An 18,708-nucleotide genomic window follows, 5' to 3' on the forward strand; every position below is an offset into this window, starting at 1 on the left:
CAGAGGTAAGTAGAGTCTCCTCTTCTGTTGCATGTAGTTCAACCTCCCTCGCTTCCACTTTCAAACATTATTCCGTCTTTTTTCCATTGAGTTGAATGTGATTGGCAAGGACAGGAAAATGCTCAATATAGTGATAGGAAGACAAGGTAAACTGACTTGTAAATTGCTCAGGCAGAAAGAAGGAATAATATGGCACATGGCTCTTGCTCTCAACAACAGCCCTGTGATTTTTTTGTAAGATGCAATTTATAGTCTTTGTAACAAACATACAGGATCAGCCAAAAGAAAGAATGGATCATTCTCACTCTGATGGGTATCTATTTGTGTTGCTGTTTTAAGCTTTTCTAAAACAATGAATTCCCTCTTAAACAACTTATTTAAAAATGTAATCAGAACCAATAATTGTAACATATTTATGATGAAAAACAACTCTGTGGCAGTTAAATCTTGTGAATCAGCAACATTTTTGTGGAATGTGTCCACATCTCACGTTAGTTCTGTAAATCTGTCATGCATGATCAGCAAATTGTTAAACATTAGAATACGAGTGAATCCAGTTTTGATGCAAAACCCTTGATAAAGGTGCTGTATCTTCGACACCAAAGATGTATGGTTTCTGCAAACATGCAAGATAAAATTGTATACCAAAAAAGCTGCCACTATTATTCCTTGAAGGCATCTCAGCAAGGATTAAAATATACATATTTCATGCAAAAATCAGACATAAAACCCAAACCGGCCCTTATTTATGAGTGGGGAAATTCAAAACCTGGAGCTGCAATCTTTACTTAATGCCATGGCCATGAAAATGCAATGATCTACAGAAATTCACACATTCGTCTCTGGGGGCATTGTTACAGGCTCATAAAAAGTCAAATTGCTGTTTCACAAGCTTGCAAATAATTTATACCTATCATTTGTCTTATAGTGCTAGTATTTGACTGCGATATTGGCCATCTACTCACCAATCTATGGTGTAGTAATTCTGGTCTTGATGTAGTCATAAGAACTGAAGAATGCGTCCTCTAAAGAAACCAAATTGACCAAACATAGTCTACCTAACAAAAAAAGCTTCTCAGATTTAGCACAAAAGAATTTTGTTTTAAAGATTCTATTAGTGATCTTATGATGCCATAATTCACAAATTACTCATTGCAGTTTCATGGTACATTTCTTTATAGTTTTGACCTCATTCATTTATTCCATTGTTATGATAATCCTCAGAGGTAGTCTAATGTTAAGACACAGGCTCTACTACTATTGCAAATATACTGTATTTAGTTTACAAATCTTTCATAATAGTTTTGTATTGCTTTGTTTGTTTGTTTTTATTTTACTGTGCCCAGAGGGGAAAGGAATAGAGAAGACCTTTGGTAAAATAAAGATAGCTGTGCTATTGCTGCTCTCAATAGGGAGCCCAGAAGAGATTGTTGGAAAATTATGTTTTCAATTATACCATATTTAAATAAGGTGGAAAAATTGAGGAGACCATGTCTTCTCTAAATGACTTCGTTCTGTCTCTCTTTCCCCATTTCCATTAAATATATGGGTTGTTGTAGGTTTTTTGGGCTATGGCCATGTTCTAGAAGCATTCTCTCCTGACGTTTTGCCTGCATCTATGGCAGGCATCCTCAGAGGACCTCACAACCTCTGAGGATACTTGCCATAGATGCATGCAAAACGTCAGGAGAGAATGCTTCTAGAACATGGCATATAGCTGAAAAACCTACAACAACCCAGTGATTCTGCCCATGAAAGCCTTCAACAATACATCTATTTAAAGATAGATAGATAGATAGATAGATAGATAGATAGATAGATAGATAGATAGATAGATAGATAGATAGATAGATAGATAGATGATAGATAGAGATAGATAGATAGATAGATAGATAGATAGATAGATAGATAGATAGATAGATAGATAGATAGATAGATAGATAGATAGATGTAATCTTTTTTGCTACAGCACATTTTGGGGGGGGATGGGGAATCAGAAACAGATTTGAGGAGGATAAATATTCTCCCAGAAAGAGCAGTACATGGAAAGAGAATATATTTATGTTTGGGTATTTCCCTCTGATGTTATATTTTCATACATTTAAAGCAGAAATGCAAGCTCCAGTGACTTCTGAATTTACCATGGGATGCAAGCATGAGATATATTTATAAACGTGTAAACTTATAATCAGATTTAAACTCTATTCCAGCCAAAAAATCCTGATACACAGTGAAGTACACAGACAAGGCGTGCCTCCAAATAGTCTTAATTTTAATATGTGCTTTGTGTTGCTGTTTTAAACTTTTCTAAAACAATGTACAATGAACATGAACACTCATATACTCAGGGGTCAAAGTCACATGATTTCCCCCCTGAGAAAGGAAGTGCCTTACAACCTTGTAATTTTAAAATAAAGGCAGCTGGATTGAATGATTTAGTTCTAAATTGCTAGCAATCTGAGTGCTGAAGGATGACATGTCCAGCCTCTTCAGTACTACTAATCCCACAAGTCCCACCTGGAGTTGCTGAAACAAGCAAGATCAATTCCCCAAGAGAGGACTCCTTACACATTAGCAATGCCTGAGAAACTATGGTAGTAGATGTTCCAGATCCAGACCCATGCCATATCCCTCACAAAGTTGTGACAAATTTTGTGCAAACAAACACAGTAGACCAAATGGCCATCCTTTCAGAATAACCATATAGGAAACAGATGTAGAAGCGGGTGGCTACATGGGATGATGCTTAGAGACAATCGTCTCTTCTACACTGGCAAATAAAATCCAAATTATGTGCTTTGAATTGGATTATATAGCAATGTGAACTCCTATAACACAGTTCAAAGCAGATAAGGCTCCAGGTAGATTTCTCAGTGTCAGGTTGCTGCTCTTTTCTTGCCTCTGACTCAGATGCTGAGTGAAGCAACCCTTCCTCTTCGTCCTCATTACTAGCTCTGACAGCTGGAAGTTGATGTGCCTCATGTGATGAGATTCAGCAGGCTCTGTTCTGGCTTCATGGGCAAAGTATTCTATGAGGAGGAATTTTCTCATGTGATTTTTCTTTATTTTATGTCAAAAGCATTGCATAAAATAGGTTATCCAAACTGATTAAATAGTTTATCTAAAACTTATAATGAGATCACAAGCTGCTAGATAGTTTTAGACTCAAAACGGGCAACAGCGACCTGTCTTCCTCTGTGCATGAGGCAGGGCATTGTGGGCAAACATACAGATGCTGAGTTGGTTGTTCTGCTCCACAGTCGCACAAGGTGGAGGATTCTTTTAGGTAGTGCCATTTTGCCAGGTTGTCTTTTGATCTGCCAACTCCGCTTCTGAGTCTATTCAGGGACCATTCTTGGTTTGCCCCTGGAGGAAGAACCTCATAGAGGGCCATCCAGTTGGAATTGCCTGATTTTGCTGCCCACAGGGATATTCTTGCTATTGCTGGAGGAACATTTAGAGGAGTGGTTATTCTCATAAAACTTTTCCTTGCTTTAGGCTACTGGGAGAAGACTGATAACCATATAGTGGGTGGCTTTCACAATGTTCAACCTTATTTCTCTCACAATTAGCATCAACTTCCTGTCACACATTGGGGAAAGGGGGCAATGCCAGCTAGCTTATAGAGTTTATCAACTGTGTAGGTTTAAGACATCCTGTGATTATTCTACATGTCTCATTTAGTGCTATATATTTGTATAAAATATATGAGAGGATGCTATTAAATTGACTAGACCTTGTTATTGAACCCCAGCTTATTTCACAACAAGCAGGCTTCAGACCAGGAAAAAACTGTAGAGCCCAAATTCTTAACTTGACTGAGTATATCGAGGAAGGCTATGAGAAAGGTTGCATTATGGGAACAGTTTTGAGAACACAAATTGCTGCACGAAGTCTACCTTATCACCCAGGTCTATGATTTTACAAAAACCATCCATACTCTCCTAGAAAACCACAGCTTCTATGTGGAGTTTCAGGGTAGGAAAAGTAGATGGAGGAGGCAAAAGAATTGTCTACCTCAAAAGAATTGTCTACCTCAAAAGAATTGTCTACTTCAAAAGAATTGTCTATCTTCTTGCACCAATCTTGCTTAACATCTTTACTAACAATCAGCCACAACCACCACTCACAAAGAGCTTTATATATGCTGGTGACCTTGGCCTAACAACACAAGCAAAAGACTTTGAAACAGTTGAAAACCCCATGTGATGACATCCATAGTCCTTTCCAGACCTTGGGAGAGGAGGATATTCCCATGTCTCCTACCTTTTTGAACATTTTTAAAAACTCAAAATGGCCATGAAGCCAATTTCACAATTTTGAAGTGTCTCTCCCCCCCCCCCCCCAAATAAAAAGAGGAGTTGTGGCAATAAAACTTGCCTTTTTGTGATGTTTGTGCTTTTTCTGCCTGCTATTTACATGGATCATCAAGTTGCTGGGGGGAAAATACTGAGAGCAGTTCTTTTATATACATATGCCACAAAACAATGTCAGGAAGCACTCACCTTGTGCTGGTAGCAGATAAGGAAGAATTAAAGTATCGGTGAATTTACTCTGAAGTGAGTCTGTAAAAAATAGATTCCATATTTGAAGCAAGCACTGAAGAAAAATGTTAACTTTCATCTAATAACATTGCAACATAAGCATAAAAATATTCAAATGTTTCTCCAGACCCAGCTTATTTCAAATTTACAGAGTCAGGGAAGCAGTAAAAAGAAAAAAAGAATAGAACCTTGTTCAGTAGTTTCAGTTTTACTCCTTTTCCTTCTCCTGCAAATACAAAGAAGAAAATTGCTGCAAATCAAATATCTTCCATTTCCTCTTTGTTATTCAAATGGTAGCCGAAACCTCTGAAAACAATTTATTTTCACAGACACTTCCATCATAGAATATTGTTCTGTCTTATATGGGAGAAACGTCTGACACACCTTTGCATAAGAAGAAAAATGAAGATTCATATTTGCTGGATGGGATATTGATCTTAATAATTTCCAAAAGTTTCAAGGTGCTGCTAGAGCTGTTCTTTTGCCACTTTTGAAAAATGTCCTGAAGTAGATTTACACTCACGCAAAGTATTTAATATTAAAACATGTTGGAAGTTTATTATTTGAATACAAACTCCTCATTGTCCTGAACCAGATCTGAAACTGATCTTTATATATATAGCAATTTAGTCTTATTGTTAGCATTAGCATTATAACCTAGTGTTCCAGCATATGTGGTTAGCTAATTGCATTGTTCAGAGTAGCACAAAACTGAATAAACACAACAACAACAACAACAACAACAATTCTGTACAACTCTGAACAACGCAATTGGCTAATCACATAGACTGGAGCACTTATTAAAGATAACAATATCCATTATTTGTTTGTTTGTTTTCAAAGTGCCAAAATACCCAAACTAATAAATATTTTGGTTATTTTCAGGTGTGGTTATTTGTGTGAGCACTTGAATTCTCTAACAAAAGAAGTCCTATCTATCCAAACTTTTGAATTCTATGTCCACAAATGGGTTTTGAACATTGGATAGCTCTGTTAAAGTTCAAGTTAAAGCATTCACTGTATTCACCACCCTCTGATATGGGAGCCACCAGATACCACTGAACAAAATATTACAGTGTTTTAAAATGTCTCCTGATACGTTGTCATGAAGGTGCAGTAGCCACTTACCTGAGCTGTGTGCAAGCCAAGAGGTCGACCCTTTCCATTTGGACACAACAAAATCCAGAATCTACAAGCAGCAATGGTTTTTATTGGTGGTTTCCCATCCAACACGTAACCAAGGCTGAAGTTGCATAATTTCCTAGAATTAGATTAAATATATGGAGGAAATACAGGAATTCAATTTTTTCACAGTGTTCTCTATGGCAATGGTGCTATAAAATTCCATATCTTCTGAGCAATCCTGATGCATTCTTTTGTGAAAATGTTGCAAATTTTATCCTTGAGAGTAGTAACTTTTAAGTATGTTTTACTTTTTATCTGTGACTTCCTCTTGTTGTATATACCTGTGTTATGATTTTGCTGTTGTATGCCAATAAAGACTGTGTGTGTGAATCAGTTGGAATCAGGTAACTTTAGGGTATTTAATAGGCTTGTGCAATTTGACCAAAAGGCATGCCATTTTGGGGTTCATTTCCAGCTAACCCCTCATTCTGTTTATCCAGAAGCTACATGAATTGGAAGGAGTGTTGCCATTTCCATTCAGCAAAGGTTCTGCCCATTGGCTACAATGGGAAACTTTAAAGGCTCAATCCTCAGTCAATTTAAGGCCTATCTGCCTGAAACCTACCTCAGTTTTAGACCCCACTTGCAACTGCTGGCCTACCAAGTTTCAGAATATTTCACCAATCTACTGATTTTTTAGATCATTGGATTTTGAAAATGTTGGCTTATTGTGGAAACAAGGATTGGCGAGTGAGTTTCAGTGGAGACACCTTTTCCCCCTGATAACTCTTCAGGGAGTGGATTTCCCTTTCTAGAGGTAGATTTCTCTCACTTCCTGATGTCTCACCTGTAAGTCTGATGTTTGTATTTCGGGACTGCCTGTACTTGTACAGAACACATTAACATTAGAGAATGGTGCTTCTGGATTTGCAGAGATTCGGTTCCAGGATCCTCCCACAGACACAAAAAAGGGGGGATGACCACACCCCCTATTATTAAATGATAGTAACACACATGCAAACAATTCAGTGCATCCATGCTCACATCACTGCCATTTTATGTATTGGCCATTACAATCCATAATTGGTGGGAATCATAGATCCAGAGCCTGTGGATCTTGCAGGATCTGGACAGTATGTGGTAATTGAGTGACTGATTGAAATCCTGGCTTTCTTCCAATTTAGTAAATGCTGCTTAAAATGTAAGTTCAAACAGCTAAAACAGTATGTAGTACAAAAGTTTTAAAGGCACAAAAATAGGTCCAATAAAACATTAATTTAAAAACAATTAGAAACACACCAAACACACATTCCATAAAGAACAGAAACAGCCTTCTTCTACAATCAATTAAAGGTTAAAGTTTGATTTAAATTGGATTTTTTTGCCTACTGACAAAGAGAAATTTTAGATTGCTGTAACATCTAAAACTAGCATCTCGACTTGTTGGCCTCATGTTGCCTGCTCTTGTTTTTTTCAGTTCTTTTTTCATGCTGCCTCTAACTTTAGAAGGAGCTGCATTCCTGTCTGTTCTATATATATTAGCATTGCTTTTTACGCTTCCTTGATTGAAATTCCTGAAGAAAAATCAATATGGGTTCCTGCAATACATATGTATAAAACATTAGGGGTTTACAGACCATTTTGTATTCTCTCCTCTCTTTATGTATCATTGTAATTTCAATTGCCTAATATTTACTGTTTAAAATCTGAACTCTTCTGGAACCAATACACTCTTTAAATAAGATCTGAAAGTAGGTAAGAACAATATTGAAAATCACTGCCATCCGTACACCTCATTTAAATAAAATACTATTTCTAATGTCAGTGCACCTGCAGGTTTAAATTAAATCGTGTTTTACAAGCAATAACTCACATATAAACTGAGAACTTAAAACAGACCTAACTTCGGATGGATGCATTTAAGTGTCTGAAATATGGATAGATATATATTTTGGGGGGAAATGGAAGTATAATCAAAACAATAAATAAGTGATCTGAATAGTGACAAGAATTGCAAGCAGTTTTGGCACCTGTGAGCATTTTTGGATACCTGAGAAACACCTGAACAGAAAAAAATATAGACTTATCCTGGGGAACATAGATCTTTGCAGACCACATGGTTTGTATGTAGGAGGCCCCAGAATCAGTTCTTGACATGTCTAGTTAAAAGGCTAAGCAGTACATTTTTTGTTAGACATCAGTAAGCACATCTCATGTCTTTTCTATATAACAATATGAATGTAGGTGTGGGGATCTCCACATTGGACTAGATTAATAATGCAGAATGACATTAATTTTTGACTGCTTTTTTCTCTCTCGCTGAGTGTTTAGGGGGTAGATTGGAAGGTTGGGGCGTGGATTTTGTTGGGGAAATCACGCTGATTTAGCACCCCTGTCCCCTAGTACTGCTCTTATGATGGAGTTCACAAGCCCTTTGGAGGGAATATCAAAGATGTCCTGAATAATGTATAATTAGTTCATATATGATCTTCAACCAGAGCTCCTCCTTCAAACTTCATCACACTAGAGAAAAAATCCACTTAAAATCCAGTTTCTGTCTCCTGCAGAATTCTGGGGTTTGTAGTTTAGTGAGGCTGTTAAAGGTCCCTTCCTAAACTGCAAACCCCAGAATCCTGTAGGAGGCAGAAACCGGATTTTAAGTGGATTTTTTCTGTAGTGATGAGGCCCTATGCACTCAATATATCTCTCTCAAACAATGGTAAGTCCAAAAATTGGAAGTTGCCTGGAACATTCTCAAAGATACCTTCAGCATTCCTCATGGAATGAAGTATGGATGTCTGAGGTGAAGACAAATAACTGAAAATGTAGCAACCCTAAGGACTGGTAGATCTTAGTGCTCCAACCCAATGAATTCAACTCTGTGGAGGCTCGGTTGGTCAACTAGTGCTGGACCAGCATATGCTGCCGAAAACAGTCCCGTTTGCTGAGGTCAAGAGGCTCACTTACTGGGTTACAACTGTATGAGTACCAAACAGCATAAGATATGGTGATTGCAAAAAAGTGTATAATGGTGAAATCCATATTTAGGGAGTGCCACTTCAAAAGGCTTGCTGCTTTTATTTATTTATTACTGAAGGTTTTGTGGAAACAATATTTATAATGGGGGAAAGGGAGAATGAAAAAAATGTATGGAGAAATAATGCAAACCTTACTGGTTTCGCATACATGAAACATTATGACCTCTTCATAGAGTACTCTGGGTAAAGTCATACTGAAGAGTTTGGGGCAGCCTTCAAATGAATGCTGTAATTGACTGGTATCTCATAACCATGTGGCCAAAGATGGTTAGGCGTAATAGATATGCATAAAAAGGAGACTGGTTTCCATGAACTAATAGGAAGTCTGAACTTATTCTTTAAAAGTCCAATTTGTTTTAACATATACAGCAATTGATAGGCCTTCTTCAAGGACTATATAAAAATAAATAGAAATACATATATCAGCTTTAAAGCATTAACATTTAATCTAACAGTAACCCATATTTATAGTATAATATTATTAATAGATTTTTATTTATGTGTTGTGTTTTAAAAAAACTTTGGTATTTTAAAGAATAAGTCCAGATTATTTATAATCACATGGAGACAGTTTCCCATTTTCTTTCTTTCTTTCTTTCTTTCTTTCTTTCTTTCTTTCCTTCTTTTGTTTAGATTCATATTAGGATACAACCTGGCATTTCCTGATTAGGAGTAGAAAGTCTATTGGAACAATATAGGAACTGAAGGAGCATGCTAAAAATCTAAGTGAAAATGTGGCTATTTGAACAAGCCTTTGGAATCAAATGCAACAGTCAAACACAGAACTAGATGAAAGTGAACACTGGAATGGCTCACACGATGAGTTTTTGGACAATGAGACTAACAATGAAGGCATTGGTTTTATATGTTTTAAAAGGTTCTATTGAATGTATTTTTAATTCTGTTTAAATATCATTTCAATTGTATATTGTTAGGCATTAAATTGCTGCCTGATTGTAAGTCGCCTTGAGTCACCTTTGGGTTCAAGAAAGGCAGGATAGAAAGATTGCAAATAGATAATAAATAAATAAATAAATAAATATTACAGCGTTTCTCAACCTGGGGGTCAGGACCCTTGGGAGGGGTCAGGAGGGGTGTCAGAGGGGTCACCAAAGACCATCAGATCCATCATTGTTTGAGTCCACAGGGCTCTCTGGATGTAGGTGAACTACAACTCCAAAACTCAGGGCCAATGCCCACCAAACTGTCCCAGTATTTTCTGTTGGTCATAGGAGTTCTGTGTGCCAAGTTTGATTCAATTCCATCATTGGTGGAGTTCAGAATGGTTTTTGACTGTAGGTTAACTATAGTTTCCAGGAACTACAACTCCCAAATGACAAAATCAATCCCCCCAAACCCCACCAGTATTCAAATCGGGTATTTGTGCCACATTTGATCCAGTGAATGATAATACATCCTGCATATCAGATATTTACATTGCGATTCATAATAATAGCAAAATTACAATTATGAAGTAGCAACAAAAATAATTTCATGGTTGGGGGTCACCACAACCTGAGGAATTGTATTAAGGGGTCACAGCATTAGGAAGGTTGAGAAACATTGATCTATTACTTCTTAATTTTATGGAGGCAGTGTGCACTTGTCAATATAGAAATGGAAATGAAAGAACTACCTGGATGACTGGACACAATATTCCCTTTTCTAATTTTTTCGGAGGGATCCAAAGAAAGGAGTGTTATCTGTCCATGTATACACACATACACAAAAAAGGATTGTATGCTGAACTTTTCAACATGAATAATATTTGTACAATATATTCATCATTGTCTTCACATTAACAATGGTAGCAATAATAACTAAAAGTAGATTATAAATTGTAATCTAGATGAGTTGGAAATAGCTCAAAATAAAGCATCGAGCTGTATAAATGGTACAAAATAACTTTTCAGTTGTGGTCAGATTTTTAAAAATTCTCCTCAGCTGTGTATACAGTCCCAAGTCATCAATTCAGAAAGGCCCCTTAGTATAACTAAAGTCCTGACCCAGTTTTTAAGAATACTGATTACATGTAATGCTAGATAAATGTCTGTTTAACAAAAACATCCTAGAACAGCTACCATATTAGATATCTCTCGGATGGATATTAAATAACCCTTAGACATAAAATTGACAACACTGAGAATAGAAAAGATGAATGAATACCCCTTGCCATCCCTTGAAATAAAATATGCCTGAAACTCAAGATTCTCATATGGCACCCTAGTTTCAGCAACAGGAGATGCTACAAATCCCCTGGAGCAAAACTTGGGACAGAATTCATATGCCATTGTTCCTGATAAACAGAATGCAAAAAGCTGTCATTCTCTAGACATGCCATAAAATGAGAAAATTTCTAAACAACACTTGGCATTCCTTGCAGAAAGAGATTGGCATCCCAGAATCTCCTTCTGATTAAGTTTTGTGGGTGACAAAAACAAATAAACGTGCATAATTATATGAGGATTTGTCTAATGATATGAAAACAGAATGGGCAGGGAAATAAGAGTTCCATCTTTCCCTTCTTCCAATAGTAACCCTGCTAGTCTCCTGAAAATGCTATCCCAACTTCAATTGAGGAGTCATTTTGAATGGGATAAATTACCTTGCAGAAAGGATGGGAGAAACCTCAAAGACTAGGCAGAAGCACTTTCATAGATGGGTTTCTTACATTTAAGAAAGGCAGATCTTTCATCAGTGTCCAATGTTTAAAATGTTCGGATCTAAAGCATTAACAATCTAAGGAGAACATCATGGGACATTGGGGTTTTAAAAGAAAAAAATCTAGTATATTTGGGGAAAGAAACTGTGGGACCTAGGTTCAAGTGAGAGGTTTTGATTTTACAAATCTTCATCATAACTACAGCTCTATGGAGTCTGAAGTGGAAATAAATAAGATATCTTATTTGTTTACCTTTAGAGCAGCAGTTTCCTTAATTATTTATATGGGACTTCTTTCTGGTGTTGCTATTAATTTTTTTGGATTTGAGATTGTGTCATTGTATACTTCATCAATGTTTTGGGGATCCTCCTAAATTAAATCCCAATGAAGCTAATACAAAATTTTAGATTTTTCTGCGCAAATTAAGCAATGGAAAACTTCTCCTCACTTCAAATCTAACATCTTTTTGCACTTTAAATTATATTTGGTCCAGTATATTTTTTTCCACAAAAAAAGCTGTCCACTCAGCTAAATGTTGCTAATCTAATATAATGTTTCCTTGTGGCCAATGATGTGTGCATTTTCATCTGTCATCTTTTTGTAGTTGGACATATTAACATGTATTCAATATTTACTGTATTTTAAAAATACCTTAACTAATGGGCAGTGCAGCGTGGTTGGATCTTTAGTTATTTCACTGTGTCTGAAAGATTTACACTCCAAAACTTTAAAAATAAACATTTATTGACATTTTTGTTTTGTTTTGTTTTCGTTTCAGGAGCAACTTGAGAAATTGTTGATGGTCAGTGGTTGGAAGAACTTCCTGATTTAGCATGAATGTATTTTTTACACATGCTAACTCCCCCCCCCCCAAAAAAAAAATAATTTCAATGTGGGGTGAGATTATATTAATGTACATGCTTAGTTTTCGTTCATATCCTCACATATGTCCTGCTTTTACTCCTTTGCTCACACTCTCTCTCCTTGTTTGTAGTTTATTTTATTAATTTTTTTAAAGAAGATGGTTATTTTGAGTATAGAAAAAATATCTGTCCTCCTTTAGGAAAATTCGAGCCAGCAGAAACACAGATAGGATTAGAAATGAGAGCTTTTGGGTAAATGATTTATACAGCTATGTTTTATTGTTAGAAAGAAAGAAAGAAAGAAAGAAAGAAAATAAGCACTCAGTGGCATTTATTCAAAAGGCAAGAAAACTTTAAAAAAGAAAAAAGAAAAGGGCAAGTATTTCGGGTATTTCACAAGAAGCCAGCTAAATGACGTGAAGCAATGACTTTCTTTCCCACTGGATAATGATTATTAAAAGTCAGCAGCAGGTTCTTGTTTCATTCTATAACTTCATCCTCTAGTGTTGTCAATACAGTCATTGACTAACTTCTACAAAGTATTGCATGTTGTCTCACGCTTTCAGTCTGGCATTATTTCATTGAAAAATTGGCATAATTTAATCACTTATTGCACTAAATTAAATTATTTTATCACGTAGAAGTTCCCACGGTAAATAAAACACAGTGACCCAAATGCAGTCTACTAAAGCCTTCGTCTCAGTTACGCCTTTTTGCCAACTTCTTTCTGACAACTGCCGATTAAGGTAACCAAGTGTAAAAGACTGAAGTTGAGGTACTGTGTGATTTCTCATTGCTTAGCAACCTTTTCAGAGACTTCAAATCTACTCCTGTTTCCCCACCACCCCTTTTCCATTTCCTTTAAATACTGTTTAGGTAACTAAATGGGAACATATTGGATGCTTCATATACTGTACTGTGCATTGGCTTCACAGCTGCAGCCTTATCACATTATCCTTCATAAAGTTGGCTCAGCGTCCAGAGGGACTCTAGACTGTTTAATATTCAGTTAATTTCTGGTTTGATTGGGAAGGGGGGAGAGCAACCCGTTTGGAAATGGATTCATCATTTCAAACTGCATCAAGGGCTTTATTGAAATGCCGTCTGCAATGTTTTTAAGTCAGCCTCATCACTGAACGCAGGGACTTATCTTAATTATGGTTGGTTGTAATACTGTACTTATATTAATAATGTTCTTATGTTAAAGAGATTTTTTTGACCTTTTGGAATGGAGAAATCAATAAGAAGTTGATAAAGCCAAGTTCATTGCTGCCTAAAGTAAAGCAAGCCTGATTTGTTTACTTACCTAAGCCTTCATCTGTCAGGCCCATTCTGAGATGATTTATAGACCTCTACCCAATGAAATCATTTAAAGTAGATTAGATTCAGGGAACAATCACCTCTAATATGACAAGCTGATGGAGGCTGACAGGTAACCAAGTTGCTCTGGATGGCAAACAAGTTCCTGAAATTCTGATTAAATTAAAATATTAATGGTACCACTGGGAAAATAAGATTGGATCATGTAAGCGGAACTCAACATTAGAACCAAAATGCAAATGCAGAGCGATTTGTGAAGAAAGCCTGTTGAGGTACCGAGGGAAGTTACCTCCAGTAAATCAGAGAGCAAGAGTGAATTCAAATGAAAGGTGTTGTGTCAAGAGCTCACCTTTACCTTTCCAAGGTCTCTGAAAGAATAAGGTTTACCAGGCTCTGGGGTTAGCCCGAACACTTTTGAGAGGTTACATATTTATTTGGACTCACCGAAGAAGGTGCTAATGAACAACACTTGCTTTCTTGGGGTTGTAAGGTTGTTCTTTGAAGCATTGTTTCATTTCCTTTTCATACTTGTGTAGCTTATGTTTTCAGTTTTGTACACTGAGCAACACTGACTGAGCTATAATTGCAATATAACTAAGCTTATTTAGACTGTCTATTTCAGGATTAGTACTAAATGTGATGTTCATGGTAATTAAATGTGCTATTATCCTCAGGTTTATTAAAAGGACACTAGATCCCAAAATTAACATCTTCACACAGTTGGCACCAGCATTATGAGCATCAGATGGTAAAACACCAAAACACCTATCATGATGATTTAAAACACATATCCTATCATAACCTTTTGACTCTGGGCTGGCAATCCAAGATGTCAGATAGTTCAGCCATCAATTAACATGTACAGTTTAATCATAGGGAACAAAGAGATCAAGGGATAATCTAGTCTAGTCCAAGTTTCTGTTAGAATTGAACTCATATGTTATGGATCCATACATTTCACAAGTGTTGCAGATCTTCACTTATTTCTTTCTTGCACATGGAATCAGATGGTTTAAAAAGTTCTCCCTATCATGTGAGATAAATGTGAGCACATTTCCCATATGTTGGGACTTTTAAAAAATGTGTTTGGTTTTGCACAAAGTGTGTGTGTATGTATATGTGTGTGTGTGTATCCCTTTTTGCATGAAATACAATGTTTAATACAAAATAGACTACTTTGCATACATTTGCATTGTTTGCAATTGTTGCTAATAAAGGAAAAATCCAACTGGTTCTTTTAGCTCCCATGCAAGGGTGGGGGTAGTAAATCTCAATAATTGAGACTTTAGGGGCTATATTGACCTATCAAGATATTCTTCCTTACTAAGGATGAGAAAAATTCTGATCAGTTTTTAAATTCCTTATTGTGAGAGCTGTTCAGCAGTGGAACTCTCTGTCCTGGGGTGTGGCAGAGGCTCCATCTTTTAAACAGAGCCTGGATAGCCATCTGTCAGGGGTGCTTTGAATGCAATTTTCCTGCTTTTTGGCAGGGGGTTGGACTGGGTGGCCCATGAAGTCTCTTTCAACTTTTTAATTCTATGATTCTACTAGCCGTCCCCTGCCACACATTGCTGTGGCCCAATCTGTGTATATATGTTTTGTGTATATATTTGTGTGTGTGTGGATATATATATATATATGTAGTTTTGTGCATGCGTTGTAATGTTGTGGGGTATTTTTTTGCTTTTTAAATCCCTTCTGCTGTGTTTTTCAGTATTTTTATGACTGATGGTCACTTGTTGGCCTGATAGGTGTATTGTGTCCAAATTTGGTGTCAATTCGTCCAGGGGTTTTTGAGTTCTGTTAATCCCACAAACGAACATTACATTTTTATTTATATAGATGAAATACCTACATATCGCACATCACTGTCGTCGTCATTGAGATCTCTGTTGCTTTCCAAGATTATTTGCTAATAGCATTATTATGCTTAGAGAAGATTTATCAACTTGACTGTAGAAAAGAAAAGATATCCCCAGTGAAGGGCACTGGCTGATGCGAGGAATCAGTTAAAAGCATTGTTTGGGCATCTTTCTTTTTGTTAGGAATTTCTATTGGTTAAAAATTAAAGAGATTAAAATAGGTGAGAGAGCTTTACAATCTTTCTTTTGTTAGACTGCAACTTACATACATTATTAAAAACAGACTTTGAAAAGTTGTTAGAATGGAGGAAATTGTCCTTGTTTTTTCAGGAGTTTTGAAAGTTTAACCAGAATAATTTCCTCTTATTTTTTAAGAATTTTTCATTTGAATGATATGGTCTAAGAATGCTCAGATTTTGAGTTTTGGCTCTGAAAACTCATGATCTAAGACGTTCCTGACCTGGCAGGTCCATAGCCATGAATTCTCAGTTTCATTTGATATAATCAAGATGGCAGTCATTTTTGCCAAACTTTCATGTGCCAGATATCCAGAAGCATATGAACAAGCCCTGGTTCCATCTGTGTTGACTGTGTTGAATCTTCCATTGAAAACCAAACCCACTCATGCTCAAAGCTTCAAGGTACATACAGCAGTGTAAATACAATCTGGGAATATCCTTGGTCATACTTGCCTGCATTCTGTGCAGTAGTATTTTAAATACCAGGATTGTGGCACAGCTGGCTGAGTATCAGCTGTATTAAGATCACTCTGACCAAAAGGTCATGAGTTCGAAGCCAGCCCGGGTTGGAGTGGGTTTCCAACCAATTGTGTGTAGCCTATTGTTGACCTTTGCAACCCGAAAGACAGTTGCATCTGTCAAGTAGGAAAATTAGGTACCACCTTAAAGTGTGGGGAGGCTAAATTAACTAATTTATGAGGCCATATAAAAAAAGACTCCTGTAAAGCACTCCAGCAAAAAAGCATGTGGGGAATGTGGAAGTACTTGATCAGTGTTGTAGATGGAGGATGAAAGCGACAGCTCCCCTGGCGGCCAGAAAAAGTTAAATAGCTTGTGTGTATGTTGTAAGTTAAAATTGGCATTGAATGTTTACCATATATGTGTACATTGTAATCCGCCCTGAGCTCCCTGTGGGGTGAGAAGGGCAGAATATAAATGCTGTAAATAAAATAATTAATAAATAAATGAGAACTTACAAACTCAAGACTGAACTGGAACTTTGTCCTATTCCTAGATGATATATTTGCTGATCTTTTGGTGGCTTTTCTATTAATCAGGGAATACATGCATGTATGTTACTAGGGACCTCTTTACAAGGGGCTAAATAGCCCCGTTTTGGCACTTTTGGCCATGGCTTGGATGGGGCTTGCAAAGCACCATTAGATGATGCTTGGCAGGCCCTACCCACATTCCTCCCAAAGTGGAGGGGAAGCATCAGAAGACACTTCCTCCTCCATCATGGGGAGCAAGTGTTTTTTGGGTGAATCAGATGGAGCTACCCGCATTTTCTTCCCCCCTTCCCCATATAATGGGGAAAGGGGTGGTGGGGGCAATGCGCATTGCTGTGTGTTGCTGCCCCTTCTTCCATCATATGGGGCCAAGGCACAAATGCACTTTGTTCCATTCCCACCATGTGATGGGGGAAGGAAGGAGGATGTGTAGGCACCATGGGGCACCCCACACACTTTTCCTTTATGGCACTGCCCCCATGGGTCATGTGAAGAGGTCCTAGCACAATAATGTCAACTCCAGTTACTGAAGTGAGCAATAGAGTTTTCTACTACTGATACTATTGTTGTTGTTGTTATTTCTTACTTACCTCTCCTTGCGGCTCGAGGTGGGTCACAACATAGCGAAAAACATATACATTAAACATTAAACCATAAACATTATATGAAACACGCATATAAAATATATTTCTATGAAATACATGTATTAAAATACACAGAAGTTTAAATATAGGAAACACAAGACGTGGACTTAAAATTCATAGTTAAAACTGACTGGGTAGGCTTGCCAGATAGTATATAGATCCACAGTGAAAGATCCACAGCTCCTTAGTTCAGTGACACACAACCTTTGACTCAAGGATTGTCAGTTGTCTTCTTCAACAGATGAGGATATATCAGTACTCAGAATTTGTTTCTAAACAAGCTGGTTGACAGTCTACACAGAATTCTACTACTTTGTAATAGAGTGCAGTGCTACTTCCACTCTGTGACAATTGAGTGTCCAAGGCATGAAGTGGAGCATGTTTTCCTTACTACCTAGCTAAATGCTATGCACAACTTAGTTGAGGAAATTCTGCAATGTTCTCAAGTTCGCTATATAGCTAATATTTATCTCCCTATCCTCAATAAAAACTTAATTTTATTGATCTGATTAAAGTAATCTTGTAGAATGACAAACACACCAACCAGCTCCTACAGAACAATGTTTGTCAAGCACATTGACATCCAAAAGCAACAAATGGTATAAGTTTACTAACAGCTTATCAGGAAGTCAGGAAGAAAAGATAATGTTTGTCATTGAGAGAGCGTGGTTCATTTTTCAATTTAATTGTGCAATATTTTTTCATTGTCCCATTTTGAGTTCTCATTTCTGCAAGAAGAACAGTATAAAACATTGTTCCTGTCCGATTTTCCACAGACATTTTTCAGTGTGTTTCAATGCTGTTCTGCTTCTACCAACAGTTCTCATTTGTATTCTGTTTTCATTAGCATATAACTATAATTGAGTTATATATGCTTGTTTCCGCTTTGATTTTATATAAACTAGGAAAGTCATGGAATTTTTACAAAGTTAGTGGTTTGAGATGAAAGCCACATTTTCACATACCAAGGAAGGCTCACAAAGTGCAGACTGGCTAAATTTCATTATCCTTTTTTTGATATTGTTTTAAAAGATGACTCTCAGACAAAGGAGGAAGGAGGGAGGGAAGATTTAACTAGAAGGGAAAGAAATGGGAAATCCTTCTTAATCATCCCTACCCCACCCCACCCCCACCCCCCCACACACACACACACATACACACTGTCATCTTTCCCCTTCTGAAGCAGACTTGAGAATCTGGGAAGTGAGCAGAATAGCACATTTTGTACTGTGAAGAACACTGTGTACACATATGCCAAAAGGCCACAGTGCAAATAGAGATGGTGGCATCAGAAAAAGTGCTCCCCACATCCTTGACAAATTTTCTCTGGAGCCAGGCATATGATCCTCTTTGAATGAAGGGTATGCGGGGAGGGGGATGGAATCTAATTAATTTGGAGAA

The sequence above is a fragment of the Anolis sagrei genome, chromosome 3 (assembly GCF_037176765.1).
Source record: "Anolis sagrei isolate rAnoSag1 chromosome 3, rAnoSag1.mat, whole genome shotgun sequence".
In the NCBI taxonomy this organism is placed as follows: Eukaryota; Metazoa; Chordata; class Lepidosauria; order Squamata; family Dactyloidae; genus Anolis; species Anolis sagrei.